The sequence below is a fragment of the Manis javanica genome, chromosome 1 (genome assembly GCF_040802235.1).
Source record: "Manis javanica isolate MJ-LG chromosome 1, MJ_LKY, whole genome shotgun sequence".
Taxonomy (NCBI): domain Eukaryota; kingdom Metazoa; phylum Chordata; class Mammalia; order Pholidota; family Manidae; genus Manis; species Manis javanica.
The window spans coordinates 167,581,641-167,599,328 of NC_133156.1; the positions used below are offsets into that span (position 1 = coordinate 167,581,641).

General features: G+C 44.3%; 1 protein-coding gene across 2 annotated transcripts in view; it reads left to right on the forward strand.

Moving 5' to 3' along the window:
* Nucleotides 1-17,688, forward strand: part of LOC108399293 (interleukin 1 family member 10) — a 57,730-nt gene that overhangs the window by 8,829 nt on the left and 31,213 nt on the right. The gene's annotated exons all lie outside the window — the stretch shown is intronic.

Below are 17,688 nucleotides of genomic sequence, written 5' to 3' on the forward strand. Positions count from 1 at the left end.
ACAAAACCAAGCTTCCTAGGAGCTGATAATTGAGTGGGAGAAACACTAAACAAGTAAACAAACAAGCAAGAGCAATTTGTATGGTAGAGGGTGAAGGTGATTGGTATTCAACAGTAACATTACAGAGAGCGGTCAGGGGAGCAGTCTAGGACTTTTCTGAGGAGGCGGCATTTGAGCTGAAGCTGAGGGACAGGACGAGTGGGGCTAGAAGCCATCCAGGCAGAGGGAGAGCAAATGCCCAGGCCTCAAGACAGAAGGGGCTTGGTGCATTCAAACAGGAGAGAGGGAGGGGAGTGGGGCTGGGGGAAGCTAGGAGAGGGTTAGGAGGTGAGCTTAGGCTGAAATTCTGCAGTACTCTGGTAGAAATAATGATGGACAGTTCCTGCACTGGAGATTTCAGAATAAGAAATGGAAGTAGCTTCTGTGAGGTGCAGTTCAGAGAGGCCAGGAAAGTTCTTCCTTCTCCCTGGAGCTCACACCCAAGGCTTCATTCCCCAGCCAGCCAATCAGAACTATCATTACGAAAATTCATGGGAAAGGCACACTTTAGGGCTTATCCACTGCTTACATCTCAGGGTGAACCGGTAGGTCTGGCCCAGGCCTAGTAAACAGGTGACTGGGATACAGTGTGGTAACAACCTCTCATTCAGGCAGTGCCTGGAGCTGGGCTGGTGAGGTGCGGAGGTGGTGCCACCTGCCGGGGTCAGGAAAGGATTTAGAGGAGCGCATAAGGCATGCAGCAGATGAGGGGTGTGGGGGTGTGGGGGCAGGTCAGGATGTTCCAGGCAAAAGAGACAGCCCCACAGAGAACTGAAGGAGATTTCAACGGTGGCTGCCTGTTTTTGTGTCAGCGCACACATGCAGGTGTGTGTTCGTAAGCATGTATGTGTGCACATGCATGTGTGGTGTGCCTGTGTGCATGCATGAACCTGTGTCCACATGTGTGCATGTGTGTGTGTGTGTGCGCTCTGTGTGTGTCCACAGAGGCTCCAGACATATGCAGTGGTGATGAATAGAGGGCCTTGTGTTTATTCCAAAAAGCTCTGGAGCAACTTTTTAGGAGAAGGTGATGTGTTCTGGGTCTCCTGAAACCCAGGTGTTATTCCAACCTGACTCAAAATCTTGTCATGCTTCCCTTTTGACCCAAATTTTCATCTCGCAATCCCACACCTGCACTTTACTGTAGCCCCTACAAGCAACTGCTCAAATGTGGACACAAAACTCCACAGGGCACATGACACATGGCCGTTCTAAGGACATCTAAACCTACAGTCAGGGAGGACAATAAAAGTAAGGAAAAAAACCTCTAATGGGAACCAAATTTCCTGGATATCATTCTGCTAAAGCATACAACCATTTCATAAATGGACATCACAGAAATTGACAAAATGAGAAAAGTTAGCATCTTGCCCAGAATCACTGGCATTTGAGTTATCTAATGACATTTCCGGTTGGATTTGACATTTGAGTGACTGAAAGGGTTCTCTAGTGATTCTAGCAAAACAAAGAGTCTGCTTCTCCCCGAAGCGAAATTCCAATCTCTGCCTCTAAAATGGAGTGAACTCCAGGCCATCCAGTATCTGGTCCCCAGTCCAGAGCTTGCAGTGAGGGCTTTGGGCTGCAGGTGGCGACAAGGCTCAGCTTCTGCACTGCCTTCTAGGGACCAGAGGGTGTGACAATACGTTTAGTTTCTCCGTATTTAGTAGCCACCGACTGCCTCTGTGCTCCAAGTCTTGGCCTTGCTTACAATAGCTGCATCCTTCACAAGTGGATGTGAGTGCGGCTCCCAATCCTGTGAAGGCTCCACAAAGCTCTGTGTGCTCCTTCATTCAGATGACGTTTCCTATTTCCTACACCACCTTGACATGAGGGTCATGCTCTCTAGGACCTTGGAGCCTAGGAGGGAAGATAAATATTAAAGACAAACTCACTTTGAGGATTTATCATATGTGTGAAGGAGCAGAACCTGGGTGCCTGACCACTTCTCCCTGGGACAGGTGCCACAGTGAATCATCCTCTCCCGTGGCCACGGTCACAGGGTCAGAAGGCACAGAAGGCACAGGAGGCTGGGAGCCTGCAGTTTCAGCAGAGTCTCTTCTCCACTGGGACACTGCCCACTGACACCTTCCAAGAGTCCATAGCCAAAGGACCCAACATACAGAAACTAGCCCTGGTCACGGGACTGTCTGCTTAGAGGACTGGACACTCCACTATCTCCTAGCTAAGTATTTTCCAGACTGGTTCTAGGGAACACTATTCCAATGAATGCTCATGGGTTTATGGGGAAAACGGGTTACTGTGATGATTAATTTTATGTGTTGACTGGACTAAGGGATGCCTAGATAACTGTTAACACATTATTTCTGAACATGTTTGTGAGGGTGTTTCTGGAAGACATCAACATTTGAGATGGTAAAATAAGTAAGTAAAATGTCCTCACTAATGCAGGTGGGCTTCATCTTCTAACCCACTGAAGGCCGAAATGGAGCAAAAAGGCAGGGAAAGGGTGTTTTCTCTTTTCTTGATCTAGGACATCCTTCTTCTGCCTTTGGACATCAGAGATTCTTATTCTACAGCCTTTAGACACCAGACATATAGCAGAGGTGTCCCTCCGTGGTTCTCAGGCCTTTGGACCCAGACTGGATTTTACCACCAGCTTTCTTGGTCCTCCAGCCTGCAGATGGCAGACTGTGGACTTCTTTGCTTCTGTAATAATGTGAGCCAATTTCTGTAATAAATCTCTATCTACCTACCTATCTATCTATCCATCTATCTGTCTCCTGCTGGTTCTGTTTCTCTAGAGAACCCTAACACAATTCTCTCTGATTTATTTTCCTACACACCTCTTCCTGTTCACTGTCTCCACTTCAGCCATACCAGGCTCCTGACTGTTCTCCAGAGATGATGCCACCCCCGGGCCTTTGCACTAGCCTTCTGATTGGTTGTCTCACTTCCTCAATGGGGCCTACTCTGATTACTTCATTTAAACTTGCAACATGCACCCCTTGCTGAATCTCAGTACTCCTGAGTCCCTGGTAGTGTTAATATCTTCTAACACACTCTATGATTTGGTTTTTACTTATGGTACTTCCCCTTCTCCCTTCACTAGGGTGCAACTTCCACAGGGCAGAGGTTTCTGTCCATTTTGCTTGTTTATATATCATGAGCACATAAAAGCATTTAGGGAAGATGGCGGCGTGAGTAGAGCAGTGGAAATCTCCTCCCCAAAACACATAGAGCTATGAAAATATAACAAAGAAAAATCTTCCTAAAATAGAGACCACAGGACACGGGACAACATCCAGACCACATCCACACCTGCAAGAACCCAGCGCCTTGTGAAGGGGAGTGCTTTTTGGAAATCTTAAAGGGGCAGGACAGGTCACTTAGACCAGAAGCAGGGAATCTGGGGATCTCTGGGCACTCTAACCCCCTGGGCAGCAGGGAGCACAGAGACCCCTTACGGAGATAAATAGTCTCCTGGCTGCTCCCCCTCCAACGGGGCTCCACCATTTTGGAGGAAGAGCCCCAGCCAGGCCAAGCCCACAGCAACAGCGGAGATAAACCCCAAAGCAACTGGGCAGGAAGCAGAAGCCCTGTCTGCGCACAGCTGCCCAGCACAAGCCACTAGAGGTCGCTATTCTCCCAGGAAAAGGCTACAAACCAACAAGAAGGGAAGCTCTTCCAGCGGTCACTTGTACCAGCTCTGCAAACTATCTCTATCACCATGAAAAGGCAAAACTACAGGCAGACAAAGATCACAGAGACAACACCTGAGAAGGAGACAGACCTAACTAGTCCTCCTGAAAAAGAATTCAAAATAAAAATCATGAACATGCTGACAGAGATGCAGAGAAAAATGCAAGAGCAATGGGATGAGATGCAGAGAAAAATGCAAGAGCAGTGGGATGAGATGCAGAGAAAAATGCAAGAGCAGTGGGATGAAGTCCGGAAGGAGATCACAGATGTCAGGAAAGAGATCACAGAAGTGAAACAATCCCTGGAAGGATTTATAAGCAGAATGGATAAGATGCAAGAGGCCATTGAAGGAATAGAAGCCAGAGAACAGGAACGTATAGAAGCTGACATAGAGAGAGATAAAAGGATCTCCAGGAATGAAACAACACTAAGAGAAATATGTGACCAATACAAAAGGAAAAACATTCGTATTATAGGGATACCAGAAGAGGAAGAAAGAGGAAAAGGGATAGAAAGTGTCTTTGAAGAAATAATTGCTGAAAACTTCCCCAAACTGGGGGAGGAAATAATCGAACAGACCATGGAATTATACAGAACCCCCAACAGAAAGGATCCAAGGAGGACAACACCAAGACACATAATAATTAAAATGGCAAGGATCAAGGACAAGGAAAGAGTTTTAAAGGCAGCTAGAGAGAAAAAGGTCACCTATAAAGGAAAACCAATCAGGCTAACATCAGACTTCTCGACAGAAACCCTACAGGCCAGAAGAGAATGGCATGATATACTTAATGCAATGAAACAGAAGGGCCTTGAACCAAGGATACTGTATCCAGCACGACTATCATTTAAATATGATGGTGGGATCAAACAATTCCCAGACAAGCAAAAGCTGAGGGAATTTGCTTCCCACAAACCACCTCTACAGGGCATCCTACAGGGACTGCTCTAGATGGGAGCACCCCTAAAAAGAGCACAGAACAAAACACACAACATATGAAGAATGGAGGAGGAGGAATAAGAAGGGAGAGAAGAAAAGAATCTCCAGACAGTGTATATAACAGCTCAATAAGCGAGCTAAGTTAGGCAGTAAGATACTAAAGTAGCTAACCTTGAACCTTTGGTAACCACGAATCTAAAGCCTGCAATGGCAATAAGTACATATCTTTCAATAGTCACCCTAAATGTAAATGGACTTAATGCACCAATCAAAAGACATAGAGTAATAGAATGGATAAAAAAGCAAGACCCATCTATATGCTGCTTACAAGAAACTCACCTTAAACCCAAAGATAAGCATAGACTAAAAGTCAAGGGATGGAAAAACATATGTCAGGCAAACAACAGTGAGAAGAAAGCAGGGGTTGCAGTACTAATATCAGACAAAATAGACTTCAAAACAAAGAAAGTAACAAGAGATAAAGAAGGCCACTACATAATGATAAAGGGCTCAGTCCAACAAGAGGATATAACCATTCTAAATATATATGCACCCAATACAGGAGCACCAGCATATGTGAAGCAAATACTAACAGAACTAAAGAGGGAAATAGACTGCAATGCATTCATTGTAGGGGACTTCAACACACCACTCACCCCAAAGGATAGATCCACCGGGCAGAAAATAAGTAAAGACACACAGGCACTGAACAACACACTAGAACAGATGGACCTAATAGACATCTATAGAACTCTACATCCAAAAGCAACAGGATATACATTCTTCTCAAGTGCACATGGAACATTCTCCAGAATAGACCACATACTAGCTCACAAAAAGAGCCTCAGTAAATTCCACAATATTGAAATTCTACCAACCAATTTTTCAGACCACAAAGGTATGAAAGTAGAAATAAATTCTACAAAGAAAACAAAAAGGCTCACAAACACATGGAGGCTTAACAACATGCTACTAAATAATCAATGGATCAATGAACAAATCAAAATAGAGATCAAGGAATATATAGAAACAAATGACAACAACAACACTAAGCCCCAACTTCTGTGGGATGCAGCGAAAGCAGTCTTAAGAGGAAAGTATATAGCAATCCAGGCACACTTGAAGAAGGAAGAACAATCCCAAATGAATAGTCTAACATCACAATTATTAAAACTGGAAAAAGAAGAACAAATGAGGCCTAAAGTCAGCAGAAGGAGGGACATAATAAAGATCAGAGAAGAAATAAACAAAATTGAGAAGAATAAAACAATAGCAAAAATCAACGAAACCAAGAGCTGGTTCTTTGAGAAAATAAACAAAATAGATAAGCCTCTAGCCCAACTTATTAAGAGAAAAAGAGAGTCAACACAAATCAACATAATCAGAAATGAGAATGGAAAAATCACGACAGACTCCACAGAAATACAAAGAATTATTAAAGACTACTATGAAAACCTATATGCCAACAAGCTGGAAAACCTAGAAGAAATGGACAACTTCCTAGAAAAATACAACCTCCCAAGACTGACCAAGGAAGAAACACAAAAGTTAAACAAACCAATTACAAGCAAAGAAATTGAAACAGTAATCAAAAAACTACCCAAGAACAAAACCCCGGGGCCAGACGGATTTACCTCGGAATTTTATCAGACACACAGAGAAGACATAATACCCATTCTCCTTAAAGTGTTCCACAAAATAGAAGAAGAGGGAATACTCCCAAACTCATTCTATGAAGCCAACATCACCCTAATACCAAAACCAGGAAAAGACCCCACCAAAAAAGAAAATTACAGACCAATATCCCTGATGAATGTAGATGCAAAAATACTCAATAAAATACTAGCAAACAGAATTCAACAGTATATCAAAAGGATCATACACCAGGACCAAGTGGGGTTCATCCCAGGGATGCAAGGATGGTACAACATTCGAAAATCCATCAACATCATCCACCACATCAACAAAAAGAAAGACAAAAACCACATGATCATCTCCATAGATGCTGAAAAAGCATTTGACAAAATTCAACATCCATTCATGATAAAAACTCTCAGCAAAATGGGAATAGAGGGCAAGTACCTCAACATAATAAAGGCCATATATGATAAACCCACAGCCAGCATTATACTGAACAGCGAGAAGCTGAAAGCATTTCCACTGAGATCGGGAACCAGACAGGGATGCCCACTCTCCCCACTGTTATTTAACATAGTACTGGAGGTCCTAGCCACGGCAATCAGACAAAACAAAGAAATACAAGGAATCCAGATTGGTAAAGAAGAAGTTAAACTGTCACTATTTGCAGATGATATGATACTGTACATAAAAAACCCTAAAGACTCCACTCCAAAACTACTAGAACTGATATCGGAATACAGCAAAGTTGCAGGATACAAAATCAACACACAGAAATCTGTAGCTTTCCTATACACTAACAACGAATCAATAGAAAGAGAAATCAGGAAAACAATTCCATTCACCATTGCATCAAAAAGAATAAAATACCTAGGAATAAACCTAACCAAGGAAGTGAAAGACTTATACTCTGAAAACTACAAGTCACTCTTAAGAGAAATTAAAGGGGACACTAATAAATGGAAACTCATCCCATGCTCATGGCTAGGAAGAATTAATATCGTCAAAATGGCCATCCTGCCGAAAGCAATATACAAATTTGATGCAATCCCTCTCAAATTACCAGCAACATTCTTCAATGAATTGGAACAAATAATTCAAAAATTCATATGGAAACACCAAAGACCCCGAATAGCCAAAGCAATCCTGAAAAAGAAGAATAAAGTAGGGGGGATCTCACTCCCCAACTTCAAGCTCTACTACAAAGCCATAGTAATCAAGACAATTTGGTACTGGCACAAGAACAGAGCCACAGACCAGTGGAACAGATTAGAGACCCCAGAAATTAACCCAAACATATATGGTCAATTAATATTTGATAAAGGAGCCATGGACATACAATGGCAAAATGACAGTCTCTTCAACAGATGGTGCTGGCAAAACTGGACAGCTACATGTAGGAGAATGAAACTGGACCATTGTCTAACCCCATATACAAAGGTAAACTCAAAATGGATCAAAGACCTGAATGTAAGTCACGAAACCATTAAACTCTTGGAAAAAAACATAGGCAAAAACCTCTTAGACATAAACATGAGTGATCTCTTCTTGAACATATCTCCCCGGGCAAGGAAAACAACAGCAAAAATGAGCAAGTGGGACTACATTAAGCTGAAAAGCTTCTGTACAGCGAAAGACACCATCAATAGAACAAAAAGGAACCCTACAGTATGGGAGAATATATTTGAAAATGACAGATCTGATAAAGGCTTGACGTCCAGAATATATAAAGAGCTCACACGCCTCAACAAACAAAAAACAAATAACCCAATTAAAAAATGGGCAGAGGAACTGAACAGACAGTTCTCCAAAAAAGAAATACAGATGGCCAAGAGACACATGAAAAGATGCTCCACATCGCTAATTATCAGAGAAATGCAAATTAAAACTACAATGAGGTATCACCTCACACCAGTAAGGATAGCTGCCATCCAAAAGACAAACAACAACAAATGTTGGCGAGGCTGTGGAGAAAGGGGAACCCTCCTACACTGCTGGTGGGAATGTAAATTAGTTCAACCATTGTGGAAAGCAGTATGGAGGTGCATCAAAATGCTCAAAACAGACCTACCATTTGACCCAGGAATTCCACTCCTAGGAATTTACCCTAAGAACGCAGCAATCAAGTTTGAGAAAGACAGATGCACTCCTATGTTTATCGCAGCACTATTTACAATAGCCAAGAATTGGAAGCAACCTAAATGTCCATCTGTAGATGAATGGATAAAGAAGATGTGGTACATATACACAATGGAATACTACTCAGCCATAAGAAGTGGAAAAATCCAACCATTTGCAGCAACATGGATGGAGCTGGAGAGTATTATGCTCAGTGAAATAAGCCAAGCGGAGAAAGAGAAATACCAAATGATTTCACTCATCTGAGGAGTATAGGAACAAAGGAAAAACTGAAGGAACAAAACAGCAGCAGAATTACAGAACCCAAAAATGGACTAACAGGTACCAAAGGGAAAGGAACTGGGGAGGATGGGTGGGCAGGGAGGGATAAGGGGGGGGGAGAAGAAGGGGGGTATTAAGATTAGCATGCATGGGGGGGAGGGAGAAAGGGGAGGGTGGGCTGCACAACACAGAGAGGACAAGTAGTGACTCTACCACATTTTGCTAAGCTGATGGACAGTAACCGTAATGTGGTTGTTAGGGGGGACCTGATATAGGGGAGAGCATAGTAAACATAGTATTCTTCAGGTAAGTGTAGATTAAAAACTTAAAAAAAAAAAAAAGAAAGAAAGAAAGAAAAGGGGGATTACTCCTTAACAGGATAAAACTATTGGTAAATCAAAGATCAACGCATGCTTTAAATATCCTTAATGTTGATCACTTAAAGGGTGTCAGATGATCAGCTATGGAGGTACTCTTTGCTGATAATATTCCTTTCTCTTAATTAAAAAAAAAAAAAAAAAAAAAAAAGCAGTTCCTGTGTGCTGACCTCCAATGAGTTCTGCACAGTGGTATAGAGGGCATGTCAAAGTGTGGGCAAAGGGTCTGTTTGTTTCTACGCAGAAGATCAAGGCCTAGCTTGGATACCCAGAAAATGAACTAAGATACGATATGAGGAGGAGCTTCCGGCATCAGCACTCTCTGGAGGACTCGTGCCAGGGGATGATCATCAAAAAGCCTCCACAGGGATCCGGACGATGCTGCGGTTGTGGCTGCATCCAGCCCACCGTCTCCTGGACTTGCCATAAGAAGGAGGAGGGAGATGTCTAGGCTGGCATGTGCATACAGTGAGACAACGAATTTGACTGGATCTGTACTGTTGGAACTCAACCAGGGGTTGGGAGGGGTGCAAGTTGTAGCACCCCAAAATCTCATGACTATAGACTATCTATGGTTAAAAGAACATATGGGATGTGAACAGATCCCAGAAATGGGCTGCTTTAATTTGTCTGATGGTTCAAGTACAGTTGGAAAATATCCATCATATCATAGATAAATTTTCACAAATGCCTAGGGTGCCTAAATGGTTTTCTTGGCTTCACTGGAGATGGCTGATAATTATAGATTTGCTTTGTTTATGTCACCGTATTCCTATTATGTTAATATGTGTGTGCAAATTAGTTAGTAGTTTAAAACCTATACATACTTAAGGTACTCTACAAGAAGATATGTCAAAGAAATAATCAATCCTCCCATGTTTCCTTCATATGCTACATCTATAGCTTTTCTTCTTCCTTCCTAATTACAAACCTTAAATAGAATTCGTGCCTCATATCGAATTTACCGAGTATCATAATTCCTCCAGGTGGTAAAGATACCTCGAGACAAGTGCTGGGCATAGAAGCCACAGGGCATAAATCTGCAAAGAAGTAAAAAGCTAACCTTTGCAAACAATATGGCTTCTCTCTCACTTACCAACTTTACATTTCCCTGTATGGCCCCGGAAGATGACTGGTTAGCCAGAGACGGGTAAGATTCCTCAAGGGAGGAACAACCTAAGACAGGCACAGTCGCAGGGGGGCCATCAGGTGAGAATTTGGGGATCAACAGAGGTGAGGCTCAGAACCTCACCCCCCCTGCTTTGAGAGAAATCTTCTGCATCCGTGGATGTCTTGCTGCCCTTGTCTAGCCTGGATTAATACTTAGTCCATAGGCACACACCTGATCATCTGATCATCTACATTTGCCTTCTTACAGCACTAAACTATGTTTTCTACCTTTATCTTGCATCTACCTACCACTTCAGCATTTTATTAAAAATAAAAATAATAATAATAATAGGAGAAATGTGGGATCAACATATAAATCAAGTACAAAAATCAAATGAATATTCATATTTGACCTGATGGTTTATAGGTCATATTGCATGATCAAAACCGAAAGTTTCTGTGATGAATGCCCTTGTACTGTTCACCATGTAAGAATTTATTCACTCTGTAAGAATTCGTTCACCATGTAAGAACTTGTTCGTTATGCTTCAGAAGATTGGAGACTGACGAGAATTAGGCTTGAGATGGATTAATGATTGTACATTGAGCATTGACCCCCCTATACTGAATTTTATTGTTGTTAACAACCATTTGATCAATAAATATGAGAGATGCCCTCTCAAAAAAAAAAAAGCATTTAGGGCATGTGTCAGGCATTCAGCAACATTTGCTGAATGAACACAGGCATCGATGCACAAGTAAGCTGGGGGTGTGTTGGTTAGCTGGATCACTGTGGGGCTTAGTCCCAGGAAACTCAAGTTGGATTCCTGCAATGGGCCAATTTGGAGCTCAGACCCTATGGAGAATAGCACCAGGAAAATGTTGGGATTTGCCAGGAAGGACTGTGGCAGTGGGTGGGAGCAGTGGAGAAAGGGTCAAGTGCCCGGAAGGAGAGCTGGTGTGGTGGATGGTTTCTCAAAGCTCCCAGCCAATGTCTGAAGCATTTTGCATATATCTCAGTTGCCTATTATTGTGTGACAATGAATCCAAAACTTAGCAACTTAAAACAGAAACAATTTATTATTTCACATTACTTCTGTGTGTTGGCTGGTGATTCCTCTGCTGGTTTTTCCTGGGTTCACACACACTGGGCTGAGGGTCAGCTGGCCTAGAAGGTCCAAGATGGTCTCACCTACATGGCTGGGGGTTGATGCTCATTGTTGGTTGGGGGCCTTGGCCCTCCTCCGTAGGACTTGTCCTCCTTTACGTTAGAGCAAGGTCCCTGTGAGGCAATCTAAGGGCAGCTGTTCAAAAGGGAAAGGAGAAGCTGCAAATTCCCAAGGGGCCTCAGAACTCAGAGCCCCAGAACCCACCTTGCCATATACTATTGGGCAAAGCAAGTCCCAGAAGCAGGGGGATGTGGTTGGAGAAATGGACTACCTTCTGATGGGAAGTGCTGCAAAGGATTCATCCCCATATCACTATGCAGACTTGGAAAAGGAGGCAGACTGATTTTTGGATGTGTACCCTTGCCCTTCACAGCAAACTCTGACATGGGCTGTGTAAGACAATAAACTATTCATTCACTCATTTGCTCATCAAATGTTACTGAGCACCCTGGTGTCAAAGCACAGAGCTGGGCGTGAAGTGAGGGGGGTCCAGCATTCAGTGCCCCATTAAGAAAAATGGGAAAGCCAACCTTGCTCAAACCCTCTCAATGGTCTTCATCTTGCTTGGTGGTTTGAATGCTAACTGGGAACCAAGGGAGAGGGCTAGCCCTTGGAAGTCCTTGCAGAAGGAAGTGAAATGTGACTTCCCCAGAACATGGTCCTAGTCTGTGGGAGGCAGACCGGTGGAAGTCAGGGCAGGATTTAAGGCAAGTCATTAGATTTGAGGGGCACAGACCCAAGCCATTTGGAGGAGAGACATCAGAAAGCAAAGGGTCTATGGTTCAAGGAATGGGTTCTGAACTAGAGAAATCGCTTCTGCCTCAGAGCAAGTGACCTCGGGCTCCAGACAGGATTGTTATGTTGGAAATGCTTGGGCTGCTCTCCCGATGTTTCCTCCTGTTTCCCCCCTTCCATGTGTATACTGAATCCTACTTTAGATTCTGTGCTAGGAGAAACGTGTCAGGTTTGACTCCCTAACCTTCTTAGGTTCCTACTTCTTTCTTGCTCTCCAGAACCCTGAATTCAGTGCTGAGTGAATAGTGTGAGCTGCATGAATGGCTCTGAGTGATTCTAAGCCACAGGTGTAAACCGAAAGGAAGATCAAGGAATATCTTCACAGATATCCCAGAATAAGCCTGACCCTCCTCCGAAACTACCTCCCTCTTATTGCACACTCTGAGGATGCTGATAGTGTTGTTGGTGATATGTAGCTTTGCATGTGTACTAGGACATAATACTTTTCCCAACATTACACCAGATGTTCTCGAAATATCTTGACCATGTCTACCAGGAGCTAATTAAAATTCCAGAGTTCTGGGTCCCCGCCTCAAAGGGCTGACACAAAATTGTGTGTCTAGGCGCGGGCACCTGAATGTCTAGGAAGCCTCCTGGTGACCGGGAACACTGGGATGATGCCCAGTGTATACTGAACTTTGTTACTCCACGATCAGCCCCACCGAAATTAGGTTCCAGTCAGGGTACATGACGCGTCGTATGTGCATGTTTCCATGACAAAAAGGGAGCAACTAAAACAGGAAGTTGAGAATCAAAACATAAGTCGCCTATACAAAAACACGTGCCACAGTGTGATCAGGGTGTCATTCTTTGCTCAGGCTTGTTAGTCATAGAAGATCATGGAAAATTATCCTATTCTGAGACTTCTCGCCAGTGTTGCTTCCTCCCACACACCCTGCAAGAGAGGCAAAGTAGGTGAGCAGCGCGGAAGTTCAGAGAAGGTGGTTTGAGAACTCACTAGAATCCTCTAGGACACAAGGAGCCTTGCCCAGGGTTGGCCAGTGGGGGGGTCAGGGACATGGTTTTCAGGTGAGGGTTCAAGGCTGGTGCTGCCTGCTCTCCTGTTCTGGAGCTGGGCGTCTCTCCTTATTGTGCTGTCTTTGTATATGTTTTTGTTGTAGCTGGTAGATGGCACTTCCGAGGCCTAGCCAGTCACTTAACCAAAGGAACGGGCACCTGTTCTGAAGGGATTCTGACAAGAGAATATGAGTGTGGCAGAGCCCATTCCCACTCATTCTAACTATCCTATTGGCAATAGGTGGAGCTTGCCCCTTTCTCATGGTTCTTACATGGCACCAGTCTGCGGGCTCCTAAGGGGCAGAGGCTTTGGCACTTTTATTTCTGTGTGCTCACAAGTGAGCACAGGCTGCTGGATCGCCTTGTGTCAGTGGGCAGGCTTTACACCACCTGGCTCCAGCGGTACCACCCGTGTTGTGGTATCATAGACTTGGATATTTACCATGGCAATGTTATGGTCATTATTAATAAAGTATCTTGTCCTAAAAAAGCCCATTTTCTAATGATTTTCTAGCTGATGAGAATACAATCAGGAAAGGAAGTCCTTTGCTAATTGACTTCAAGGAACCACAAGTGGTTGGACCAAAGAGTACAGGGATAGGGGGTGAGGCAAGAGAGGTGGCTCAGGGGAACAGAGGGATCCGATTGTGAAATTCATTAGGTGCACGAAAAGCCTGATCTTCACCAGGAGGGCATCACGGAGCCCCTGTGGGTGATTTAGAGCAGAGGAACGGCCTGATGCGATCAGTACTCCCAAACCGCTGCTGCTGGCTGCTGGCTGGAGAACCGACGTGGGCCAGCCTCTCGTGTGGCTCTCTCTGCTCCAGGGCTGCCCTGCCCAAGTCCAGCTGAGAAACGAGTGTCTAATGATGGTTACAGGGAATTTGAGATAAGTGGATGGATTTAAGGCATAGCAAGAAGGCAGATGATGATTTATTGTATGCAGAACTAGGGAGTATGTTGAGGTTGACAACCAGATTTCTAGTTTTCGTGTCTACTGATGGATGTTTCTACTGATGGGTGGCGGTTTTATTCACTGACATAGAGAATGATGGAGAGGAAAGTGGCAGCTCTGGGGAAAAGTGATAAGCTCTGCTTTTGCCTATGCTGAGCTTTTGAGGTATGTATCAACATCCAGATAGAGGTGTTCAGTGGGCGGTTGTGTGTGTAGATCAGGAGTTCAAGAGAACAATTTGGGTTGGAGATTCCAATTTCAGAGTTTTCAGCATAAAGAAGATAATTGAACTTGTGGGGTGAATGAAATGGTGGGGGGAGATTAGTTTAAGAGAGAAGATGGTCCAGGACAGAGAGGTATTTGCGAGTCGCCCAGGATATAAGCCTTCAGTGGAGGGATGTAAGCTCAGGGGAACAGAGGGATCCGATTGTGAAATTCATTAGGTGCATGAAATGCCTGATCTTCAACAAGAGGGCATCACAGAGCCCCTGTGGGTGATTTAGAGCAGAGTAGTGGCCTGATGCGATCAGCACCCCCAAACAGTGGAGGGTAAGAAGGAGAGGCCTTCCGAGGTAGAAGGCAGACCAGGAGACACTGAGTATCAAAACCTAGAGAAGACAAGGCTTCAGGGTGACATGTCAAATGTTAATGGCCCGTCAAGTCTGATAAAGTGAGAAAAGTTTCCATTGAATCCAGAACTAGGGGAAAAGTAAAGTGAAGGGCCTTTAGGAGTGGGTGGAAGGTGAGAAACTATAGGCAGAGAGCAGGGATACTTTTTTCAATAATTTGGCTGTGAAGGGGAGAGAGAGAGAGAAGTGGGTGTAGCTAGAGGGAGATGAAAGGCTAAGGGAAGAATTTTTCAAGATGTGACAGGTTTAAACTAGTGTGAAAGCTGATAGGGAGGAGCTGACAGAGAAGGGTGGGTTGGAAGAAGCAGGGTGAGGACGTGGTAATATGTTTGTGGGTGTCTGGGCTCTGAAGTAAATCTATGTGACTTTAAACGCCTGCTCCACCAGTTCTCATCTGAGTAAAGTGAATGGCATAGACCTATTCAAGTTACTTTTAAAATTATAAATGTAGCAGCCCTATACTTTATCTTTCCATGATGCATCTGGCAGAGAAGTGCTAGTGACCTCCTTCAGACTTAACAAGAAATCTTTTAAGTCTTTTTACCATTTAAAGATATGGAAATGCTCTCTCAGCATTATTTCCAAGGCAACTATTTCATTTATTTGTTATTGTGAAATAAGCTGTCTCAAAACTTAGTGGTTAGAAAAAAAAGGAGGCAATATTGATTCTTTTGAATGTGCAGTTGAGCAGGGCCCCGTCTTGTCTCTGATCCACCCAGCCTCAGCTGAGGGGCTCCAAAGGCGGGAGCTGGAGGCATCTGAGGGCAACTTCCATCACGGATCTGGGGTGAGACTGCCCTCTGTTGGGACCTTACTGGGGCTGTGAGCCTGAACACCTTCACATGGCCCCTCCATGCAGCTTGGTCTTCTCCACAGCCCAGTGGCTGGGTTCCCAGAGTGAGCACATGCATGGAGAGGGAGAGCTGGGTGGGAGCTGTGCAGCCTCTGACGGCCTGACTTGGGAAGTCACCCAGCATCACTTCCGCCTGTCCTACCCACTGCAGGTGCACTGCCAGGCCGGCAGGCATTCAAAGGTTGGCGGGTTTCTCAAAGAACATGTGGGCGTGTCTTAAAACCACAACAGCAACACACTGCCGATTAGGACAAATTAAGATGACAGGTCTTTTTTGCAGAGCTAGTGTTACAGGACCTAACAACTTCTAAAGGCTTCTGGTGATTCCTAAGACCCCCTTTGTTTAAATAATGCTTGCAAGCGTGTATTTATTTTAATTAAGAATAGAAAGGGGGGTGTTAGTAATGGGTATTCATACAGGTCTTCATAATGCACCGAAAAAGAAAGTGATAGTCCTGTGGCTGTTCTCAGTTTAATGCCCCTCAAAAAGGATTCTTTGAACTAGTTTATGATGTAGAACAGCTCTCCCGCTGAAGCTCTGAGGGAGAGGGAACACCTCCTATATCACTGAGACTTTTCTGCCTGTTAGCTACAAAGGCTAACACTGTGCGTGATATTGTTTGTATGATAAACAAACAACAGGCCTTTGGGCTCAATTTTACCAGCAGAAATGGAAGAAGGACTATGTAAGACTTTGTCTAATCCTAGTGGGGTAGGAGCATGGGGCATTTTTCTTCTAGTTTGTGTCCTCCTGGGGAGGATTGCACAGGCTAATACATGCCAAGCATGCGGCCAGGTGCACAGGGTGCTCACTCAGTGATTCAGAATAACTGATGGTGTGGGAACCTTAAGGATGCTGAATGGTATGGTACCCAAAGCAAGGAATAGGGATTATCCTTGGACTCCTGCTTCTGTTGAATGAGAGGGAAAGTGGAAAGGATAAAGAAAGATTCAAGAGCTTTTAATGTGGGCTGAATGGGGAGTTGAGAAAGTCTCTTTTTACCAGGTTCTGGTATTTTGCTGTAAGTAAAGAAGAGGAGATAAGGCAGGAGATTGAAGAAAGCAGGGAAGATTTGAGATATTTTCTGTGCAAATGGGACAGCTAGCAAATCACAGAAACATGGAAGGGGTGCTAAGTAGCCATGAAGGCCAGGTGGTTCTGGGCACCATCAATGTGCCATGGTGCAAATGTGCTGTCTGCTCCTGAGGTGCTCAGTGGCTTTAGTGTAGGATCCGAGAGGGCAGACTTTGGACAGATCCAGAGCTTTGCGAAGCAGTGCAGTGGAGAGTAAATGGGCTTACCAGTGGGGAATATTGACTAACGAATTGTCCTCATAGAGGCTGGAAGGGAGTAACAACAGGAGGAGATGACAGAGTAAAGTTGAGTAGGTCAAAAGACTGGAGGTCTCCAGCAGTGGAAATCCATAAGCAAGTGGGAAAAATGGAGAGAGAGTGAGGAACAGAGGGAGAGTGGGGAACAAGGAGAGGACTGGATAAAGGAGAGGAACAGAGAAGAGGGAGGGAGAAATAGGCCATAAAGTCTGTCTCCTGTGGTGGGGGAGCAGAAGAGTTTATGAGTGATGACAAGGCACAGGGTGTAGCCCTGGGGGAGGACATAGAAAGGACAGTAGAGGTGAGAGTCACTGGAGGGGAGAAAGTCAGGGGACTGAGAGGTCATGGCATTGGTCATGCAAACAGGTGTCAAGGTCCCTTGTTTAGGGTGAAGAGAGGAGTACTTGGTTCCTGGAGCCAAATATTTTACAAATGGAGGGGAAGAGCAGGAGGTCAGTAGCTGAAAGCTACAAAGAGAAGTACAGGATGGTATAAACATCAAAGGACCGGGCCTTTGTTTGCTTTTGCCGGGTGTTCATTTTACAGAGGTTACAGATATCACAATCTGATGTCACTGGAGAGGTGACCCAACATTGGCCCCAACTCCCTGGCCCTGAAATAATTCTGGGTGTAGGGGCATGAGCTCTTTCCCCTTGAGAGAGCTGGAGGGAAAGTGAGGTCCCCAGGGGGCAGCCAGGTTTCTGTCAAGGCAAGAATTGGGGGCCTATTTAGAAAAGACAATGGAAAGATAAATTCATTCATTTGAAAAATAAT